Here is an 8,113-nt window from a genome sequence, read left to right as displayed (position 1 = left end):
AGCTCTGAAGTAGGGCCTGGGAACTAGCATTTCTAAACATAAATCTCCCTGTGAAACAGATGCTGTATGCCAGAACTTATTTTCTTAAAAATCTCTTCACTTATAGCAGAGTAAATTGAGTTATTTTTTATTTTAAAAAAATTTAAAAATATATTCATTATATCTTCTTCATTGTAAATTGTCAAAAAAAAAACCTCTTCACTTAGCAGTCTGGAAACATCTTTTTAGAAGTCTAGACCCTGAGGGTATTGAAAGGGTGGCTCTGGGGAGTATGTGTATGTGTGGGGGACTGATAGAGGGAATGCAGAAACTCTTGAGAATGAGGGAAAGAATATTTCCAAAGTCCTGGAAAATATGGAGGCTTATAGATCTGTATTTGGGGGGCATGATCAGTGATTCAGGGCTGGAAAGGGGTTTGAAAGGCAACTGTTTGACACAGAATCAAGCAAGCCAGCTTCTTGGATACAACTTGGATGGTGAAGATCAGAAAGACCTGTGACATGCTGAGTCTTGTTTATTTTGGGACCACAAATAAGCTGTGCCCCCAAATAACCGTTCCAGATTTTTATTTAAACACTGAAAGGAGAGAGGATGGAAATAACAGAATGGATTTCTTGCCAAGCCTATGGCAGAGGGGATGGCAATTGGATTTAATTTTATTAAAAAAAAAAAAAAAGAACAATTTAAACATTTCTTGCCTACCCAGCCCAGGTTTCAGTAACTATCAAACTCACTGCATGATTTTCTGACTTCCAGCATATAATCCACATGCATTGTTAGTAGCTGAGGCCTCAGATCAAGTTCTGTTCCTGCCATTCACTTAGGAGGGAGGCATTCCCTGCAAATCTTGTCCTGCCTAATAGGTGGGTGCAGAAACCCAGTCTGCCTGTGGGAAAACAGTGACTTTTTCTAATTCCCTAATGTACACACACACACACACAATTCTTGCATATTACATTGTTTGAATTTACTACACTTTAGGCATTTTCCTGTTGGCTTTCACATAGCTTCTACTTTTTACTGCCAAAATTAATATCCTTATACATTTCTCTAGCATATGAGCTTAATTTTAATTTAGATACTTTGATATGGAGTTGCTCAGCCACCTAAAATTTTCTAACAGAAATTCTGCCTATTAGATATGTCTGTGATGTTAAAAGCAATTTTATTTTTTAAAGGACAGAGTTGTGGGAGTTTTGAGACTATAACCAAGGGTATAAAAAAATCATGGAGGTTTCTTGCCTCTAATCTCTAGTTGAGATTTAACTAGAGTTCTGAGTGTTCTAGTTGAGACTTAACTAGTGTTCTGAGTGACTGGAAGAAAAATTAGAGAAAAAAATAAAGAACTACTTAGTTATTTGGGGTAGGGATTAGGGTGCAATTTTTAACAACATGGGTGACATAATTGCACTGCTTTCCTCAGGGTAGAATACAGGGATTTCAGTGATAGAAAATTGCCAAGGATTATATGAATCTCAAAATTATAGCTTAAACCAATCAAATTGCTTACTAAAATAGAGGGGGAAATCACCCAGATTTCAGGTGAAGTTACGCCACATAGATTTTTTTTGTAAATTCTCACTATGTTGATCGGTTTTTGAAACTGTGACTTTAGCAAAAAAGATGTATAATGAAATCAATTTTATCATCAGCTAATTGACATAAGAGTTCAGCTCCTATGACATATTTCTGGTCATAAAATAAACTCAACCAAGCATTTAAAAGAGACCAAAGCAATTCTAATATTAAATAATAATTTGTATTCATTTATGCATGCATTCACTCCTTTTCCAACCCACTTATTCCTGCTTAGGGTATTGGATTGTCAGAACAAATCCTGGCAGCTCAGGGTACAAGGTGGGACCCAATTCTGGACAGACCTACCTTCCATGGAAGGTTGCTCTCACACCCCCACACTCACCCAGACTGGGACAATTAAAACACACCAATGAATTTCACATGCACATCTTTGGAAGGTGGGAGGAAACCACAGTACAGGGACACAACCTAGCAAGGCATCCAGAAAACGTGCAAACTCCACAAAGATAGTGGCTCTAACAGGAATTGATAACTTTAGAACCTAACATTAGTAGAAGACCTGCTATATAAGCATTTGGTACCTACTCGCTCATTGGGAGGAGGCTGATGTAGTTAGAAAGCTCAAACGATGGACTCTAGTAACCACAATTAAAATTGCTAACCTGAGAAGAAACCACCTTATAAAATTTCTAAGAGAAGCATCAACATATATTTACTGCAATTCTGTGTTGTGGTGATTTGCTGACATTTTAAAAGCTAGGCTATAACATTATAATGTGCCCTGTCTTTTCCCCTAATGTAAACAAAGTGAGCCTCAGGGCAACTCTGTGGAAAACAGTTTAACAAAACTCAAAGGTGGCAGGAGGGGACTTGCAACACCAGCTGCAAGTGACTGTTAAATCCCTGACCTGGTTTCTGAAAATACTCAAGGAGACAAGGAGAAAGCTGAGATACACATGCATGCTCTAGCCTAGCTAAATAAGACAATATTCCTTTAGCTTTTCATTTTAGTATTGCATTTGTTTGAGCAGCAGGTGAAATGCCTTTCACAAGTCTGTCATCTCTGAGGGAAGTCATCTATTTTACATTAATTGTCCATTAGTCTCCAAGCTTCTGTCCATTAAAATCCTCAGCAACTCATTACATACATTGTGTGCAAGCCCTGCTGTCAGCTTTCAACACAGAGCTGTTTTTCCACATCTGACTTAATTGCAGTAAGTGCCTGTTCCTTTGAGAAAGCGCTGAGCTTACCAATTAATGCTTTCTTTCCTTGCTAGGTGGAACAGTTCAGCCACCATGAGGACCACTCAGCCATTTATTCTAATGTATTAGACATCTTCCTCTTTCAGCTCACACAGTGGCTATTTTCCGTGGATACTGCTCTTTTGCTGTATGACTTTTGGCCATGTTTGAATGGACTGAGAATGCTCCATAAATTCACAATCTTTTTGTTATTATGACAAGGGGTTTAAATTTGTTTTCTCTTGATTGACTTAAACATGTAATTTTTAAATGCATGTGGCACTCTGAAGAACAGCTTGGATGAAATTGAGTTTGTTGATGAAAAAATTAAGCTTCCATCCTTTAAATTACAGCTTGAGGGGAGGCAGCACAATAATTTACTTACTGTAGCTGCCTTGTTAGAACTGACTCAACTACCTTTAGCCCCGGGGGTGCTATTTTGAAAACACACATTTAAATGGAGGAAGAGCAAAAGTCATTAAGATAACTAATTTTAAAGTAGCTCTTAGAAAATTTTCATAGACATGGAGGCAAATAAATTATGTGGGACTGAGAGACAAATTAGCAGATTATATTTTACTCTATATTTGACATCCTAGAAAAACAACATTTTTTTTGGTTTTATTATTGATTTATTATTTTAAAAACTATACTATATTCCTACTTATTATTCCATTTTATTAATATTAAAAGTGGCCAATCAATTAAGATAAAAGCTTTTAAGACACCATTGGTAATACATATCTATGAATTCAGATTCTAAGTAAAGACAATTGTCACTAATTTATTTAAAAAATGTTTAGTTTCACCTTATAACTGAGTTTAGTTTCATCTTATAACTGAGTATGTTAAGAGATGATCCTATTCCTATTTTTAAATGCTTCTGTATTGATTTGTTTGACATCTAAGGAATGCCAGGGAAAAGGAAGAGGAAGAGGAAGACAAGGAATAGACAAAGACATCCAGGTTGATTTATATGGTAGGATAAGCTGAAAATAAAGGATGAAATATTGTGTTCTGGTGACGGCACACGGGTGAAATGGTGGTGGGAAGCCCATGGGGATTACAACTGAGATAAAAAAAAAATGCACAAAATGCAGAATGATGCAAAAAAAAAAATATTTTGGCCCTCCCTGGTGGCGCACCAGATTAAAGCACTGCACTAAGAAGCTGGAGCCACTTCCGCATGAGTTCAATCCCCGCCTGCCCCGGAGGTGACCACATGGCCCCGCAGACCTCTCCTGACCCGCCCGCTGCTCCCCTCAGCAGTGTACTTCATCGATCTGCCTGTTCTGCTCCCCACTCTGTCTCTGGTGAGGCCTCTCGCTGCCCCTGAGCCTCTGGCCTGTACCCCATTTCTGTATGCACAAATAAATAAATCTTAAAAAAAAATTAAAAAGGAAGATTCACACACACACACAAAAGAAATATTGTGTTTTCTACAAACACAAAAGTGTGTGTACAAAAAATGAGCAAATATCCTGGGAAATAATTAAAATGGGTGGAGCCATCTCTGAGGCCTCCTGCCTTTCCTTCAGAGGGTCTTAGCCTCAAACACTGCCTGGTCCACACTCCTCTCCCCACCCCTCCACTTGGGAGCTGTCCTGCCTACATCAAACCTCCTGGTTACCAACCAGGGCTCAGTAAACACAGCTGCTAAGATTTAGGATTTTTACCCACCCCCCGCCACCCGCGTTTTTTTTTTTTTAATCTGAATACAGAAGCATTTTTATTTTTTCATGTAATGATGTAAAACACAAATGCTGACTTGACAAATATTCACATAGAGCATCTCACATTAACAACTCAACAGACTGGGGGATCCAGAGGAACTGTCGACATCACTCTATGTGTTACAGGGTAGCCCAGAGTGGACTGGGCCGCCTCTCTGTGGGGCCTCACCCCCTCGCTCACAATTCAGCCATACTGCAGGGACACACAAAAGGGTCAATAACGGGTTTATTTACAAAAGGGGAAAGGAATAGGAAACAACACAGGGAAAAAAAGCAGGATACAAAGTAAGTGGAATACCTTATGGCTAGGTTGACTAAACACACCAAGTCACGTGGTACGCAGTGTGGAGAGCTGCTTCCCAGAGAGCCAGCGCTGGAGACAGAGCCAGCAGCAGCGCAGCCCCAGAGAGCTGCAATTCGCGCTGTATTTGTCCCCCCAAAATGTCCCAGAATCCATTCCTGCTAGCTCTGTCCTGGGGTCCTGCAGCTCTCTCCCTGGTACTGCTGGGAGTTGTAGTTTCCAATCACTGGAGTAGTGTGTAGGGCCCAAAAGCTGGAGTAGGGGGTGGAGTCCATAAGACTCTGCAGAGTTCCTTTAGGACATCCTTCCCCTTAACATATGGGTGCCCTGTATTAATATTCCACAAATTAATCCCAATCCATTCCTTCTTTTATACTCTAAGGCATCTTCATTATGCTGTTTGATGAGGTAGAGCCACCGGAATGCCGAGGTGCCCAAGGTCAGGCCATCTTTCAGCCAGTAGGATTTGTCGGTGTGTGCATATCCTGCTCGTAAAACTTGGACCCCACAGCAGAAGCTCTCATGAGTCTGGCTGGGGCCAGCAGGCATGAGCAGGGACACAACCATTCCGACGGCGCCATCTTGTGGATTTTGACCCTTTTAAGGGCTCTCATGGTCATGGTCACCATCAACCTCAGTCAACATTTTTGGAAGCAGACTGTACAAAGTCGGGAGCCTTCAGGGTCACATCTTCCCAGATGGTGACATTTGTTTCTGAAGGTTTGCATCCCCGATTAATTCCGCAAGTTTTCTCTCTGCATCATGGACATAACAGGGAGTGTTAGCCAGACATCCAGAGAGAAATCTTTTATCACCCTCAGGATATGTCAATTCAGTTTAGAAATTTTCTCTAATAGTCCAACTCAACTGTAGAATATTCTTTTAAAAATGCAACCAGCTTTTCTCTCAACAATTTTCAAGAAGAGAGTTTTGGAAAATACAACTTGTTTAGCCTAACAAGTTCAATAAACTGTTAAGAATTTTAAGACCTCACACACACTCTTTGTCAAAATACTTCTTTAATCTACTTAGCTTTTAAAATATGATATGTATTGCTGATGATAATTAGACAAGAGGTGCCAAATCCACCACTGTCAACAAGCAGTAGAATTGTAGGACACTTGTGCCACTTTGTGTCATCATCATCTTTCCCATCATCTTTGTTACAATTTTATTTGCTAGGGAAAGTGGCATCTTTGTTTTGGTGGCTCAGTCATGCCCTTAAGCTATCTTTGTATTAACATCCTTCTGATTGTGGGTAAATCTATTCTCCTGTTATGGGACTTTGGGCAAAGTTTTCCTCTGTTTTAATTAAACAAAAAAAAAAAAAAAACAAAAACTACAGGATAAAGAGAAGCAGAGCAGGGACAAACAGAACAAAGACCAGGCAGGTATGTTTCCCAGGACAGTGACAATCTTGCTTGCATAAGAAAAACTTGAGCATAGAACTGACACGGAGGAAAGGGTGGAGGGTGCAGGGATGTGGGCGCAGACATCACTCAGACTCTGAGTACACAGACATCCCATTCCATGTTGCTTACGGTGCCTTGGGCCATGTTTTCTGTCTCTTGAAATTTACATCTTTCTGACAGATGTGTGTGTGTGTTTTTTTTTAAAAGATTTATTTATTTATTCATACAGAACTGGGGTACAAGCAGAGGGTGAGAGGATTCACCAGAGACAGAGCCGGGAGCAGTACAGGTAGATCGACGAAGTACACTGCTGAGGGGAGCAGCGGGCGGGTCAGGAGAGGTCTGCGGCGCCATGTGGTCACCTCCGGTGCAGGCAGGATCGAACTCATGCTGAAGTGGCTTTAGCTTCTTAGTGCAGTGCTTTAACCCGCTGCGCCACCAGGGAGGGCCGTGACAGATGTGTTTTTAATGGAACTATTTATGGCTATTATTTTCATCCTCAAATTCTTTCCACTTATTTCAGTATTCACAGATTCCTTTTCCAGCAGTAGTTTGGGGGCTGACCCTAGCAGATGGCAGGTCAGTGTATAGTAAGGGGAGACAGTGCCTGGCTGAGGAGACTATTGCTGAGCATATCTTGCCAGGAGATTCTGGAAAGAAAGACATACCCATGAGATTGTCTTGCTTCCACAGACACCCTGATTAGGTTTTTCCTAGTGTGCACTTTTAGTATTAGATTACACATTTTCACATTTGCATGACCATCAAATCACTATTTGGAATTACTGGAAGATGGAGACTTTATGTTTGACATGTATCCATGTGTACTAAAACAGTGCTATGTAAACTATCTACATTTAAGAACTATGTTCTCACTACTATCCTTCCACATTTGCATTATAAGGAAGAGGGGTTTGGGAAAATTGCCTCAGTAGGTCTAGGGCTCAATAAGAAAACCAGAAGTCATTCTGAATTTTTTGATTAGAGAGCAAGTTGATAGAGGAACTAAGGTTTACACAAGCATCGGAAGGGGGGTGAGTGCTAAAGGGGTTAAGTTTCCCCTGCTGGATGTTTCTAGGAGGCCCCCACATGCCCTAGCTCTAAGTGATGGCCTGCTTTTGGCACCAAGGAAAACTTCCTTACTACCTTGGACATCTCATCTAGGGGTTACCTCTTATGGGCCAAATCCACTGTGCAGAATGTAAAGAGAGAACTTCTGGGGAAGGAGCTTCCTGGTTTCCCTCTGTGGCCCAGAGAAAATTGGTGGGGAGGCAGGTGGGATGTACATATCACAGCGAAGCAGAGTTGTGAGCAGAACTCCCCCTCTACTTCCTCCTCCCTCCTCACATAGTAAGGGACAATAAAATCCAAAAGAAAGCAAAGAACAATTGATAAATAACTGCCTAAGTTCTACCCAGGACAGGATCACTCTGACAAACAGTCATTTGATAGCCCGTGGAATATCTGTAGAAAACAGAGGCACTTTTTTCTATTTAATTATTTCTTACTCAAAATTCATTCAGGCTCCTGGGCCAGATAGCTGTACTGATCTCACTAGTACTTTCCTTAGAAACCTGAGATGGGGAGCAACTTTCTGAAATCTGCAGCAATAAAAACTGATCCAGTTCAGTAGGAAGTTACACATTTGCTTGCAGCACCTCAAGTACACAATAAAATGACAGAAACCGTCTTCAAGCAAGACATTAGCAAGCTTCCTCCCCTGGCCCTGGTAAGTACTACTTGTGCAGTTTGAAGCCAGTTCTACATTCTCTCTGCTCTTAAGTTTTTCTCATTTGTGAAGTGCTGCATGGAGAAGATAACTGATACATGGCAGTTAGGAAATGCTGCATTTTCTTTGGAGAGCTTACTTAGAAAACTTTATCATG

General features: G+C 40.7%; 1 pseudogene; it reads right to left on the bottom strand.

Moving 5' to 3' along the window:
* Positions 1-5,109: 5,109 nt before the first annotated feature.
* LOC101621300 lies at positions 5,110-5,396 on the bottom strand (annotated as a pseudogene).
* Between the last annotated feature and the right edge of the window lie 2,717 nt (positions 5,397-8,113).

The sequence above is a fragment of the Condylura cristata genome, unplaced genomic scaffold (genome assembly GCF_000260355.1).
Source record: "Condylura cristata isolate star-nosed mole 26May11 unplaced genomic scaffold, ConCri1.0 scaffold00001, whole genome shotgun sequence".
Lineage (NCBI taxonomy): Eukaryota > Metazoa > Chordata > Mammalia > Eulipotyphla > Talpidae > Condylura > Condylura cristata.
The sequence above is the reverse complement of the archived record's forward strand: the minus strand, read 5'-3'. Positions and strand labels throughout refer to the sequence as shown.